Raw genomic sequence first — 16,568 nt, 5'->3', positions numbered from 1 at the left:
ATCAGCATTTCTAAAGCGCAATCCCAACATTTCGCTAAGGACTTCAGAGGGAGTGACATCAGCAAGTTCAAACTTAACATTAACCAAAGAGATATTGCCAAATGGATTGACAACATAAAATCTTATCTAAATAAAAAAGGACTTTCAGACGTTCTTCAAGACCCAACAAGAATCTTCAATGGTGACGAGACATGTTTTTATCTATGTCCCAAAAAGAAAAAGGTTTTGGCTATGAAGGGTTCCAGAAACGTCTATGAAATTGAACATAACTCAAAGGTTAACTTAACAGTTATGTTCACATTTTCTGCAATAGGCAATATTTTACCTCCTATGATAATTTATCCCCACAAAAGATTGCCAAATGATATACTAAGTGCTGTGCCGAATTCGTGGGGTATTGGTTTAACTGAAAATGGTTGGATGGACAACAAAAACTTTTATGAATATATTGGAAATATATTTAACCCTTATTTAGATCGAAATAATATTACACGTCCGGTGATACTTTTTGTTAATGGGCATAAAACCCATTTAACTGTACAGACAAGTCAACTTTGTACAGATTTAAAAAATTATTTTAGTAGGTTTATATCCTAATGCCACGAGATTATTGCAACCAGCGGATGTGGCTGCATTTAAGCCTCTAAAAACTTTTTGGAACAAAGCTGTACTTCAGTTTAGGAGAGACAACCCCCAAAAAGTGTTAACGAAAGTACAGTTTGCCCCTGTTTTAAAATCTGCTATAGATAGGTTAAATTCAGATGTTATCAGAAGTGGGTTTAGGGCATGCGGTATATTTCCTTGGAATTCTTCTGATCTTGACTATTCAAAATATCTTGGGAGAGAATTTGAAAGTGAAGATAATCTGGATGAGCACAATGATTTACCAACACTTATTGATCCAAATACGACAATTTCTTATAAACAATTTTGTGAAATATTTGGCAATGACAAAAATTAAAGAGCTATGTCGAAATAATTGAAAAACTCAATCTGATGATGACCAAATATTGAAACAAATCTTTTCAGCATTTACAGAAAAATCATCGGTAGAAATTTCTACAAACGACGAACAAGAAAATATTTTAAACGAAGAAGTAAAATTTTTAGACACAAGTGAAGTAAGTTTCGATATAAATGATATACCTGTAATAATAGATGATACTGAAATTGTAAACATTCCTGAAATGGAGAACGAAACCTTGATGGTACCTGAGAATGAAATTTTCAACATGCAAAGAATACAAGAATATACAAATCAAGCTGAATCAAGTTTGACGAAAACGGTTAAAGAAGGTCAAAAAACCAAAAAACCCGAGAAATCTCTAAACATTTCTGAAAATATATCTGTAAATGCTACAAATAAATCTATTGCGACTTACTTAATATGGCCAGATACTCCACCACGAAAAGGTAAGAAGGAAACTCAAAAGCTTCCATTTGTTCTAACTTCATCAGATAGAAGAAAAATAGAAAAAGAAAAAATGGAAAAAAAATTAGAAGAGGAGCGTAAAAAGGAACAGAGGAAACTTGAAAGTAAAGAAAAACAGAGTATTAAGGAAAATCAAAAGAAAATAAAACGCTCGAATAATAAAAATCCCAAAAAATTAGCTAAAACTTTTAAGTCTGAAGAGAAAAGTAGACAACCCATAGAATTGACTTCAACAAAATTAAAAAAAGGTGTAAAAGTTCACATTTCTATTGAAAAATATAAAAAAAAGATAAAAAAAGCATTGAAAGTGTTTTCTCCTCTAAACCAGGAAAGTAGAAGTAACAATATTGAGGTTTTTGAGCCACAACTACCTGAATTTGTAAGTTCCTATACCAGAATCTCATTCTCACACAAAATCATCAAGCTCTGTAAATAACCAAGATAATATTGACATTTTCAAGCATTCACCTACACCAAAAGTGAATTTGAGATTATCTCCGCAAATATTTCTCGCCCACACTAAATCTCCAAGCCCTGAGAAAAAAATTGTACCCAAACGGAAATTATTTGATGATAATACAGATCAGTCCTCAACAAAAATTACAATTCTATCTGATAATTTATTATCAAATATTCCTTCACACTTTGAAAATCGAAACTTGGTATCAAACATTCCATCACATTTTAAAAACTAAAAAGTTACTAAAGGTGCGTGTTATCTATGTGTACTAAATATGACAGAGTGTAAAGAAGGCATTAGATGCCAAATGTGTCTTAGAACATATCATGTAACTTGCATAACAAGATTCTATGGCGACACAGATCAAGTATATGTTTGCGAATCTTGCAAAAATAAAAAATAAAAGTTTACTTTGACATGTGTTTTTTTTGTGTCCACACTCATCACAAAATCCTTGCTTACCCAAACACCTACCTATCTATCTATTTTAACTTACGAATTATTTGGTAAAATATCTCTTTAACATATCACATATGGTGTCAATAACTGGAACAGGGTGGCCAATAACTGGTTCATTTGCACGTTTAAAAAAGAACACATATAAAATATTTTCACACATGAAATATTAACGTAATAAAATTTTGCAATATGTAGAAATAATAATAAAATTCCATGGTGTTAAAAATAGTTACAATAGGCCACAGTGACAAAACATTTCATAGATATATCGACGTGCTCTCCTTAAGAGGCCAATAACTGGTGCTCTTACCCTATAGTATTATTGTGCAATTTTTAGATCATTCTTAACGAGCTTATTCCCACGAAGGACGTTATTCAGGTTTTCATAGACATAATTTGCATGGTATGGGCCAACAACATAAATATTTTTTACGTACTGCAGACAACCTAGTTGGATACTTTTGTTGATATTGTCTTATGTAAAGTTCAGTAGAGTTAAATGGTAAATATTTACCAACCCAAATAGATACACTTCTTTACACACAACTGACCCTGTGTTGCACATTGGCACAGAACTTATAATGTCCCTAGGCGTTATATAACAACCATATCTAGGCTTAAATTTGGACATGCTTGTTTTCCTGCTCATCTTGCAAGGATTCATGTGATCGAGAGTAAAAACTGTGTGGAATGTGGAGTAGGTGACCTAGATCATGTAATTTTTGGTTGTGCCAAATATAATTTGGAATCCACCTTATTATACAATAATATAGTTCATATTACCGGTAAATCTCCGTTTAACGTTTTATCTGCCCTAGCGACTCAAAATAGATTAATTTACGATTGCATAATCGATTTTTTGACCAAATGTAATATTTTTCTTTAGTTAAAAAAAATTTGTTTTTACTTTTTATCTTTGTTTTCTCTCCTTTACATGTTTAATCCTATTTACCGTGGCCTAGTTCTCCTGTGTATGATATATATTATAATGTCCTGATGGGCCCCTGGACGTGAAGCGAGTGACCCATGTTAATTGTATGTGTTTATGGATATATATGTGTATGTATATATATTTTTTCTCTTCTTTTTGTTAAATGTTGTACTGATTTCCCAACTTTAAATTTATCTATTTTAGTCTATTCGATTGCAAATTACTCAAAAACTTTTTACTGCGCCTAATGAGATTAAAAGATCATGTAACTGGCTGTATGAAAAACTGCCGAAGCCATATAAAAAAAAATGGTAAATATTGGTGTATTTCAGAGAGTTTAAATATTTATGATAAATGATAAGAAATTGGTTGATCAAACTTTTATTTGGTCAGTGTACACCCACGGCTCTTGTATCAAAGCTACATCGAACCATCATCGATGTGCAATAAGCCAAGATGTACAGTGAGTAACACCGGTTTATAGCAGACGGCTTCCGAAAAAAAAATAGTGCCACGCACAAATACAGATTAATAAACAGGAAGACCTTTATATTCAATCAGTTAAATAACTTAAAATTAATATAATTTTATGACTGAACTAATTGTTTGTAGATACACTATTGTCATTTTATTTAATTTTATTGCTGGTTTGTGGGTTTTGCGTCCTAGGTACTCAGAAATAAGTGTACATACCCTCCTTTAGTGTCGAATCATGCGGATTCGATGCTGCTAAATAATCAAAGAATATCAAGATTTACGTAGGTGACGTTTATGTTTTTTCTCCACATGGTACCTACTGAGAGAGTATTTGGTAATGTCTGTTAATATCAGAAACGTACTTATTGGATTGTACGAACGATATGCGATCGGCAACGGCTAGTCGTATAGCATATAATTCACATAACAATATAACGTCCATATGGTTTATACTTTGTTATATATTCCATGTCTAGCAAGCAGACTAACCCATCATATATGCCTTGTAATGTCTTACTAAAGATCTGAAAACAGCCATCCCGTCAAAAGAAGTCACATTATGTGTGTTAATAGACATAGAAGTGGTTTTTTAATAATACTTCATTACAATCTATAAAAAACAATAAAAGGTTGTCCTCAAGGATGAGTTTTATTACTGTAATTAATAGTGGTTGACGATATAGTTTTAGTGGTTAGTGGTAATCATAAAGAGTATTAATGCTGATCGAATGCAAAGTGCTTTAAATCTAGGAACTACCTGCTGTTTGAAAGAAGAACTTTCAGTAAATTTTATCCTTATTATAATTTAAATATATTATCTTATATTTATTATTGTTTATATTATTACATGATGGAAAACAAAAGAAGTTAATTTTAAATTATTATAAGTATGGGATGTAACTTAAAAAAAATCAATTTCTCATGCTTTATATCTATATTTTTTCGAAAACCTTTTTTCCTATCTCTACCGATATCCTAGATATCGAACATTGTCCTTCGAACATCGAACATCCAATTTAATATTTGATAAAATATTGCGACATCTAGGTATTGGAATATATCTATATATAGAAAGAAACGAAGTTTTTAATGAAATTAGATAATATTGGTTTTAATTTTCATTTTAAAACTTTTTCGTATTTTGCTAAATGTTGTTTGGCAAGTATTTTTTAGCTTTTCTGAATGTGCCACGAGCAAACAGATGCTTTTCTATGAGCTTAGTAAAGATTGGCAGTTTAGAAAAAAAAAATGATGAAATAAAGACAATATCCACGATTTTAAAACTGCTCACTTAGTTTTAATAATCCGCTCATCAAGCGTTTCTTGGACGACTATGTTAGTCTTGGTTTTAGTATCAGATAATGAAACGATTATCACCGATTTTCTGTCGTCCGCGTTAAACACTTCTAACTTGTACAATTCATCGGATCTAGTCGCTCCATGCACACCAAAAATAGCAATAACCTTCATCAACAAATAGACGTCATCAGAAGCTTCTGTCAGAAATTTAATAATGTCATCTAACTCCAGGATTTTGGACTTTTTAGCTTTGTATCCTCCACTCAGGTTTTTTAGTAAGGTGGTTAACTTGCTGAATTTAGAAACGTCACAATTTTCATTCACCAACAAAGTACGCTTCAGCATCGAATAATACGACCATAATGACGATGGCATCGCTTTCTTCGACTTTTCAGAAAAATACACCAGAAGTATTTTTTCACTCACGCCATTGATATTCTTAATGCTTTTTCACTTTTTAAAAGACTGGTACTCTTTCTCATACATCATCCTAGATTTTTGTGGCAACAATAAACTTTCTGCTTCCAACGCTGCATTTTCTACATCTGATGGCAGGTTTTCCTTTTCTTGTGTCAATTCTTTTCCGTCCATTTCGTATTTATTCAGTTTGTACACAAAACGCAACAATATTCTCCGCAAAAACCAAAACGTAATATTTGTTTGACATTTGTTGACAGAGTAATTCATATCCCTAGCAACGGAGCAACACAATTGCGATTTTTGTGCTAAAAATTACAATTTTCTTTGAAATTCTATTTTTTACCTGAACTTGAAGTCTTGCTATAGAAAAAAATGTATTACACACGACGATAAAATCGCATTATCTTCTCGAGCATAATTATTACTCGAAAACGCTCTCGAAGATAAAGTACAATTTTATCGTCTTGTACAATAAATAACTAAAATTTTATACCATTTTAAAAAAGTTTTTACTTCATAGTAAGTTTTTTTTTAATAAATTTCGTGGATTTTGACAAAACAATAGTTTCGGTTATTTAATAATTCGATTACTTTTAAAATAATATGCATTTGGTAGGCGTTTATTTTATGTTTCACTTTGTGTTGCTTTATTTGCTAATATGTGGCATATTTTTAATTGCTCTCTTTGTTATTAAAATATTTTAAATCTGCCAGTTTTAATAACCGCGCAAATTTCATGGAAACCCGGAATGTTGCCGTTCTCATTTTGTATGTCATGTTAAGCTAGGAATTCGAACAACGCGTGTTTTGATTGAAACAATTAAACCTCGTCCCGTCTCTGTCCTGACATTCTGTTGCCTCGCTTGAGGGTCTGGAATTATTCACATCATAGGAATTTATGACGTTAGTAGCCGAATGGTGATGGCATGCTGACATTATGCACCTTAGGGTTGTTTGATGTATTTACGAACATAGTTGACTTTCATTGTATTATAATTTTTGTTTGAACCGTATTTAAGCGTTTAGTTTTTGTTGTCGTTTAGTTATTACAAAGGAATCAAAGAAATAAATTATAATGTAGTGTACAGGGCACAGCACAAGTGGCTTATTAAAATCAATACCTCTTATGACTTTCTTGGAATCGGGTACTTACCTGTCTGTGCAATAACTCTTGAGGAAGAGTCTTGAAACTTCATATAAAAAGTTTCCTTTTGATCCAAGAAAGAATTATATTAAATTTGGGGCCAATAGATCAAATGTCAACCAAATTACATATTTATTTAGATGGAAGAATGTTTTGAAGTTTCCAATATATTTCCTTTAGGATATACACTCATGAACAAAAATATCTAACATTTTGGAATTTTCTATTTTTTTTTTGAAAATAAATTCTGGTCAAACTAGTCGTTTATTGTGAAGAAGAGTTTATTATTTTAACACTGTTTAATGAACAATTTTAAATTTTTATACGAAGAAACAAGTGCATGAACAGTAACGAATATTTCCCCCTCTAGCTTTTATTACTGCTTGCATCCTTCTCAGCATGCTTGCAAGTAAATTTTGGACATATGCTTGGAGAATTCCATTCCGTTAATCCTGTGCAGAAAGCCGAAGCTGCTCTATCGTATTTCGAAAGGGATTTCTTTGTCGTATGCGGCATTTTAGCTGATCCCAGATGTGCTCTATTGGATTTAAATCCGGACTAAATGTTGGCCCAATCCAATCTTCGAATTTGGATCTCATTAAGATAATTACTCATTATGGCAGCGGCATGTGGTCGAGCTTTATCGTGCATTAACATAAATCTGTCATATTCAATGTAACCGACATACATGTCAAAACATGTTTTGAAGAATGTTTCGAACGTATGAGTCACCAGTCATCCGTCCAATCACTTTCACAAGTGCGGCGCCTCCCTTTCAACTAATAACTCCTCAAAGCATTAAGTCACCACTTTTCTTGGCGAGATTCCAGGTGCGAATCGTTCTCCAACTCTTCTGTATACGTGGTTTCGACCATATGGCTACCACAATAGGAAACCGGTCTTATCAGTGAAAAGAACATTTTTGCAGAAAAGCTCCACACTCTGACAATATACTGGCTGAATTCCTTAAGTACGGAGGAGAAACTCTACATAGACAAATACACAAACTAGTAACACTTTTATGGATCGAAGAGAAAATACCAACAAAATGGCACGAAAGTGTAATAATCCTCATCTATAAAAAGGGAGACAAAACCAAATGCTCTAATTATAGAGGCATCTCTCTACTTAATACGGCATATAAAATATTATCGAACATCCTATTGAGTAGGCTGACACCGTTTATAGAATATTTAATGAGGGAATACTAAGCCGGCTTCATAAAACATAGATCGACCATAGATCAGATCTTTACTCTAAGACAGCTGCTTGAAAAAGGATGGGAATTCAGAACTATCCATAATCTTCATAGATTTCCGGCAAGCGTACGACAGCATTAAAAGAGATCAGATGTGGAATGCAATGGCAGCACTGTCAGTTCCAAAAAAACTTATCCAGCTTGTTAAGTTATGTTTGAATAGCTGTAGATCCAGAGTACGGATAGGTAATAAACTCTCAGAATCTTTCGAAATAAACAGTGGCCTGAAACAAGGAGATGCGCTGTCACCTCTCCTCTTTAATATCATCCTGGAGAAAGTAGTAAAAGCAGCACAACTTAAAACATAATTACTGACAGTAAATGGACCAAAATTATTACTAGCACACGCAGATGATATCGACATTGTGGGAAACACAGTCATCAATGTGAAGAAGAATTTTAATAAATTGGAAGTAGAGGCAAAGAAAACTGGTTTAAGGGTAAATGAAGAGAAAACCAAATACATGTGCATCAACAGACAAATGGGACGAGATAGAATAGGGCAAAATGTTACAATAGACCCATATAACTTTAAAAGAGTGGAGAGTTTTAAATATCTCGGAGCAACAATCGCTGCAGATAACGATATCGTGGAAGAGGTTAAAGGAAGAATTCAGGCAGCAAACAGATGTATGTACAGCCTCCACAATACTATTAAATCTAAACGCCTAACACGAACATCAAAGATAAGAATATATAAAACGGTGATTAGACCGGTGCTCATGTATGGGTGTGAGACGTAGACCCTGACCAAAGAAACTGAAAGAAAACTTAGATGTTTTGAGAGGAAAATCCTCAGAAGAATCTTTGAGCCTTACCACGACATTAATAGTAACCAACCGAATGAGAACAAATGCTGAGGTCAAGCAGATGTAAAGAGCGAGCGATATAGTCCAAGAGATTAAATCCCAACGTCTAAGATGGGCTCTCCATGTCCATAGACTCCCTAATAACCGCCTTGCCAAGTTAATATGGGAGAAAGCCCTCACAGGAAGAAGGCCCTTAGGACGTCCACGAATGAATAAATGAAGGCCCTTAGGACCTTTCAAGATGGAAGCAAGTTGTGTAGTCACCCAAAACCTACCCCGGGTTTTAGTCCTACAAGAAGAAGAAGAAGATAGATATTCCAGCGAATATGTGTTATTACAAATTCTAAATGACAAAATTTATGATTTTGGAGAAGACGTGGAACTTTGGCAGGGCGTCTAGGCTTTAAGTTTGCTTCTTTTAATATTCGTCTAACTGTTTTTAAACTCATATTATCTTATTTAACATTTAGTAATTCATTTCTGAGGTGCATCAATGTCAATAAGCGATTTCGTGTAGAATTAAGAACCAAAAGACGGTCATCAATTGCGGTTGTGCACTTTGGGGGTCATTGACTAGGCCTTCGTACAAAATTTCCTGTCTCGAAATACCTTTTTAAAGTACTCGAAACTGTAGATTCACTTTTCTGAAACGTCGTGTGGTATCTTTTTGTGTATGTCCTTCCTCGTATAAAATTACAATCTGTGCTGCTTGGGCTTCATCGCAGTGCCGAATTGGTGTCATACTTGTTTTAAACTTAGTTAAATCAAAACAATATTTAATTAAACTTAATGAATTAAACTAAAAATAAACGAATTACTATGGTTTTTCATTTACGTGAAGAAGGTTTTTTATGATTATTGTTCTTGTGTAAGTAGTGGAATGCAGTGTTGTGTTATAGAGATAGAATAGAGTTAGTATCTTTGAACTGAAAAGACACAACGAACGTCATAAACGCGATATGGATATAGATAACTGGTCCTCATAAGACATCCAATTCTCACTTGTGGCTTGTGTCATAGCCTCAATAACTTCATTAGTTTTTGGGCTAAAATAAATAATGGTAACCAGGTATAATTAGAACCATCAAATGATTATCATTTTAAACTCTATCGTTTTCTGTGGTTTTCCGATCCCATTGCACAACGATACCCCGTCGATTTTTTGAGGTACCAGTCCACAGCTGCCCTCACGCGTCGCGATATTCATACAATAATTTAATAAATTTAGTAAATTAATAAACTTATAAACACTTTCATATACTTACTAATTTTGTTTTAGGCCAAAAATTCTGAAAGAAACCGTTCACTTGCATCCCTTTCGCCCCCGATTGTCCAGGACTAGTGAGAGCAGCAACCATCAACAAACACCACGTAGCACACCAGTGGACACATACCAAAATCCAGTGCCATACACCCAATACTAAGGAAAACACGTCCTGAAGTTGCAAAAGCCTAAAACAGGACAGCGTACCCATCCAAACACAAGAAAAACACCCAAAAACCCACACGACCAACACTACAATGGATACAACGCGGCGTCAGTTTCAGCTTACAAGCAAAGCAGTAACATCTCCAGAAGATGCCAACCCCTAGTGTTGTCGAAACATCGAGAACTAATCTCAGAAGACAACGGGTTAACAGCCCGAACAAACAGTTAAACAACTACTCGATAGGCATATTAGGGATGGTTATATTGGTTGAAATTCTGATACATCAGGGGTATGTGTATCAAGTAGGAGTCTCCACAGAAACGGCATTGCACCATCTCGTATAGAGGGTGGTGTACGTTCTGAAAAACCAAGAGGTGTAGTCGGATGCATTTTCGATATACAGGCAGCATTCGATAACACCTCCTACCAAGTAATCACAAGGGTAATTCGTCTAAAATGAATAGACGAAACAAGCTGCAGATGGATAGATTACATGCTGAGGAGCCGTGTGATATACTGGGGGAACGTGATTGTATTGCAGCAGTCAGTCTATCTTGTATTATATATCTATGGTAATTAGAGCCTAGAACACATTAACCTATAAATAGGATGTGTATATGATATGTAATAGAAATTAGAATATACAGATATTGACCAAAATCGCCATCAAAGACAGCTTAATCAGCACTAAAAAACAAATGACTAAATACTTCTAATATTGTTAATTATAAATAAACAATTAAATAAAAAATATATATTTTGAAATCATTATTAGCTTAATTTATTTCTGCCGTCATTTTCAAGCGAACTTCCCAATCTCATCACGTTTATTTCAAACCAAAAACATTGTTTATTGAAACCCTCCACTCATTTCCTATCTCCATTGCACTATTTAATGTAATTACGAAATTAATTAAACAATCTGATGTGCGACAATAGACAATACCCAAGACATACAAAAGCAATCCCATAATCTATTACTAAGGTTTCCTGAAGACATTAAGGGAGCATTAAAATACCTAATAGGATTATAATTACAATAGTTTGTCACTGATTATACGGGGGTCGTAATATATGATTTTTTTTTTCAAGATAGAAATTTTATTATATAAATATATAAATATTATAATTAAAATTAAATAAATATTACTATAATATGTATACATTCCATCCAAATTTTAGGAAATACTGTATCAGCCCAATATTCAATAAAGAAAATTTAACGGGGATAAATATTTGGAGGTTTTAGATAACGTTAACGAACCTTTAATTGTTTATAGTGTGGAAATAGCAACTAAATGACCAAGGAATTTGTTTGATTGATGAAATTAACTTAAATTTTCAGCAACATAATGCTCCACTACATTTTAATCTCCGTATGAGAGATTGGTTAAACTAAAATTATCCCGGCAATTTAATTGATCGAAGAGATGCTATAGAGTGGCCACTGGATCTCCAAAATTAACACTACTTAACTTTTTTTGTGAGGATATTTAACTTCCAAAGTCTACAAAACACAATCAATATCTGTTGATAATTTAAGACAAGATAATTTTAGATTGCAGAGACATAAAAAAGGAAAATTTCATAAACTGCGGCACGAATTTGAAAAAAAACTTTATTATTGCCCGAAGGTAAATGGTGGTCACCTTGAACACATGATTAATTAATAGTTATCTCTTAATAGTACTTGTCTTTTTACTTTGTTTGTAATTTATTTTATAATATTTTTTAAAGAGTCTTGTTAAACATAATATAGGGGCAAGGGACATACAAAAAGTTTAAAGAGAGCCAAATTGTCTCAATAAAACAGATGACGGCATACGGTTACCTTCGACTTAAAGACCTCTCATAAAGAAAATACCGTCCGCTCCACCTGTCAATCAAAATCCTACTGTCAGAAATGTTCAAGCCAATCCCCGCCCCAATCCCCACGCTGGCCCCCATGCCAACCTCCACACCAGCCACGTCACCATCGACGGTATAAATGACGGTATAAGTAACGCATTGATTAGTGATCTGGGGGGTGATAACTAGTGATGTAGTAGTGTCTGGGGGGTTGGGAGACTGAGACCTCGGAAGCCTAGAAGAAGACATCGAAGGGGATGTCGACTCGGCGCAACGCAGTTTAATCTGGAAGACTGTTGAGTTTAATCCCTTTAATAGTATTATTCCTAGCTCTAGGTTTAATATATATAGATACATATATATATATATATATATATATATATATATATATATATATATATATATATATATATATATATATATATATATATATATATGCTTTTCTCTTTACTATTTTTTTGTGTTGAAATCATAGATTGTGGTCTTAACCAACGTATGAACTCGGCCTAATATGCCATTCCTCTAACGTTTTTCGACTAGCTTATTGTCAATTTGGTTTTTCATTATATGGTAAATGGTAAATAATGTCCTGGAATGAGTCCACTGTCAACCAAATATCTATCATGGGCGATCATGGGATGGTGAAAGCTTCAGTGGGGATAAACATTGAAAAGATCGATAATAATAAAAAAACGAACAAGGAAAACATGACAACATCTAGAAAATTCCAAAAAGTTCGAAAAAACTGTAACTCAAGCACTAGAACATATAGAGACAACCGAAATTAACAAGTTAGACAAGTCAATAACATAAACACTAATACTGCCCAAAATGAGACAAAAAAATACGCTCCCATACCAAAGCATTAATGGAACAACAAAGAAGGTTGAACCGTAACCACCTAGCAATTTCCTAGCAAGAGATCCAGATCCTACAATAAAGAGCAGATACAACAAACAAACAAAAATAAAAGCATGAAAGTTCTAAAAAGAAAGCTTAATAGCATTAGAAAAGAAATTAGTAAAGCTGAAAAACAGTCAAAGAATTCTACGAACTTTATAAAAGCCAAAAGAAGATACAGATCACTCCCAAAGAGATAGAAAAAAGAACGAAAGTTTTTAACTAGGATTCAGAAAACATACCAGAGATTGCCAAGGAACGAAATAAAATATGCTCTCAAAAAGATAAAAAAAAGGGAAAGCGACTGGAGAAGATGGTATATTACTGGAGACTATTAAAATTAGAGAAGTTCTAAGAGAAGACTAAAAAATAAATTTAGCGCTAAAAATCTTTATAGAGAAAATCATAGAATAAAACCGTCCACGAGTACAAGTTTTTGTTGATTTCCAAAAGGCTTTCGATACGATAGAATTGAACAGAATAATAAACGCTCTAATCCAGTGTCGTGTCAATATGTACAGATATATACTCTTAATTTATAACATCTATAAAAATTCAACAGCAAGTGTGCAGCTACATGAAAAACTAACGAGTTCTAACTAAAAAGCTCTTCACAGTAGTTATAGTAGACAGGTCAATATTGGAAATTAAACTTACAGATCGTGTTAAGAACGAAAAGATCCGCAGATGACTTGGAATAGAGGATGTCATAAAAAAATATCAAGGCTAAAATAGAGATTCGCATGGATTAAAATGGACTAAAAGATAATTGGAATGGAGACCTAGTGAAGATAAGAGAAGCTCGGGAAGATCACCGATGCGATGGACAGACGACAGATGTAACTTACTTGTAGATTGTATTAAAATACAATTTTCTGGACACAGATGGTGGAGTCCTGGAGAAATTTCCATGTACAAAGACGTCTGGAGGGCAATTTGAACCAGGTATTTGAGCTTTGTAATTTTTTCTTCTTCAGAATAAATTGTACTAGCATGTCCCAGCGTTGGTTTTTTCCCTAGGTCAGATTTTCCTCAGGTCAGGCCATAGGTCCACACCGGTTTCAATATCTGTTTGTAAATCAGTACTTTGTTTTGAATGAAAAGTACATATTTTTGTACTTTATTTTCAATTGTTCAGTTTTCTTTTTACCATGCTGCTTCCATTTGAGTTTGACGTTCAGATTTAAATCCAGGTATTTTAATCAAAATAAAAATTTCTACAGAAAAGTAAAACAACATAAGAGAGGCTCGTACATAAGCACACCCAACTTCGTAAAAGATAAAAATGGAGAAATGCTGGCTGCCAAAAACAAAATAATAGAAAGATGGGCTGAATATTTTGAAGAGCTCCTGAATATTCAAGATCCCCTGGTCTGGACAATATTGATGCAGAGCTAATTAAAACAGGCGGTCATGAACTCATAACTTAAATCCATCAATTAATAGAAATGGCCTGGCAACAAGAAATAATGGTAGTATTATTAAACCAATACACAAGAAAGGAAAAAAGGAATCATGCATGAATTACAGAGGCGTCTCACTAATCAACACTACATATAAAATATTGGCTTGGATATTATTAAAAAGATTAGTACCATACGCCGAAGCAATAGTTGGTGACTACCAGTATGGTTTCAGGCCTGGCAGATCGACTATTGATCAAATATTTACAATAAGACAAATGCTTGAAAAGTATTGGGAATATAATCACGACGTGCATCAGATTTTTATAGACTTCAAACAGGCTTATGATTCAATTAATCGTGCAACATTATGGAAGGCAATGATCGAGCTCGGCGTACCCAAGAAACTAGCTGCAGTAACACCAATGTGTGTAAGTAACTCTTTTAACAAACAAGTTAAACTTTTAAACTTTTAACTCTCTAAACACAAGTTAGAATAGGGGGAGAAATATCAAATGCTTTCTGCGTAAATTCTGGACTGAGACAGGGAGATCCGTTATCCTCATTATTGTTTAACCTGGCCTTAGAATATGTCATGCGAAAAATATATCCAAAAATTAAACCAGACATAACTGCTCGGGGAGCAAAAATCATACTCGCCTTTGCCGATGATGTAGACGTAGTAGCACAATCAACATTAGAAATTAAGGATATTTTCTCGAGCTTTGAAGAAGCTGCATTAAACATCGGTCTAAAAATAAATGAAGACAAAACAAAATACATGGTCGTCTCAAAACAAGAACGACGACGAATAAGCCAAAACATTACTATAAATGATCACAACTTCGAAGTGGTTAAAGAATTTAAATATCTAGGAGCAACAATCACAAATGACAACAAATTAGAGCGAGAAGTTGAAACGAGAATAATGGCAGGAAACAGATCTTTCTTTGCAATGCAACATCTAATGAAGTCAAAACTTTTTTCACGAGGTACAAAAATCCGGATATATAAGACCATAATACGACCAGCAGTCGCGTATGGAAGCGAAACATGAACGTTAACAAAAAGAGAAATAAATAAATTGCTGGTGTGGGAACGAAAAATTCTTCGAATGATATATGGCCCTTGCAGAGACAGCGTGACAAACGAATGGAGGGGCGGATATAATAACGAGCTACAGTTTCTATTCGGAAAAGAAAATCTAGTCAGATGTATAAAGGCCAATACACTCAGATGGGCAGGGCATGTGATACGCAGTAACGACAATCGCCTTATAAACAATGTGTTCTGGGAAAGGCCAGAGGGAAGAAGGTCTGTAGGGCGGCCTAGAAAAAGGTGGAAAGATGCAGTCAAAGAAGATCTAGAGAAAATTGGAGTGCGACAATGGGAATTACTGGTACAGGACCGACAAACATGGAAGGCAATAGTAAACGCGGCAAAGACTCACGAAGAGTTGTAGCGCCATTGATGATGTTGATGATGATTTGGCTGTTTTCTTAATAGAAACAATGCTGTTGTTTAAGATAATTAAAAGATCATTGATTTTCTTGTTAGTAAAGTTAATAAAAACTGATTTCTGCTCATTAAACTTTATAGGCCATTTCTTAGACCGGCGTTCTCTGCCATTAATTGCATTTTGTAAATTAATCGCAGATTCTTCTATAGTTTCTTCTATTATCAGGACTACTGTATCATCAGCAAATGTGGCTAGTTGAATGTTTTCCCTCTCCTAAATATCAGATGTATACAAAAGGTATAATACTGATCCAAGAACGCTACCTAGTGGAACCCCTGCGTTTATTGGCTTTAATTCAGAGTACTCGTTTTCCATTTTAACTCTGAATGTTCGCTAGTATCGGTATGACTGCATTATTTTAACGAGTTGCATAGCAAATATTTTCTTTAGCTTCATTAACATGCCTTCGTGCCATACTTTGACCAATGCTTTTGCTATATCCAGAAATACTGCTGGAAAAATTTTGTCACTTTCCAATGCGTTCTCTACTTTAGTTATTATTCGATGGATCTGGTCAACTGTGGAGTGTTTATCACGAAATCCAAATTGGTGTGTCAAAATATTATTTTTTTTCAATTAGATGGTTCATTATTCGTAGTAGCAATTTTTCAAATACATTAGAGATTATGGATAGTAAGGAAATTGGCCTGTATGATCTTAATTCATGGTTATCTTGTCCTACTTTGGGCATCATTATGATCTTTGTAGTTTTCCAAATGTTGGAAACATATCTAAGCCTAAAAGATGCATTTACTAGGGTAGTAAGCTTTACTATGGCT

Source organism: Diabrotica undecimpunctata, chromosome 1 (genome assembly GCF_040954645.1).
Source record: "Diabrotica undecimpunctata isolate CICGRU chromosome 1, icDiaUnde3, whole genome shotgun sequence".
Classification (NCBI taxonomy): domain Eukaryota; kingdom Metazoa; phylum Arthropoda; class Insecta; order Coleoptera; family Chrysomelidae; genus Diabrotica; species Diabrotica undecimpunctata.
Note: the sequence above shows the minus strand (reverse complement) of the source record.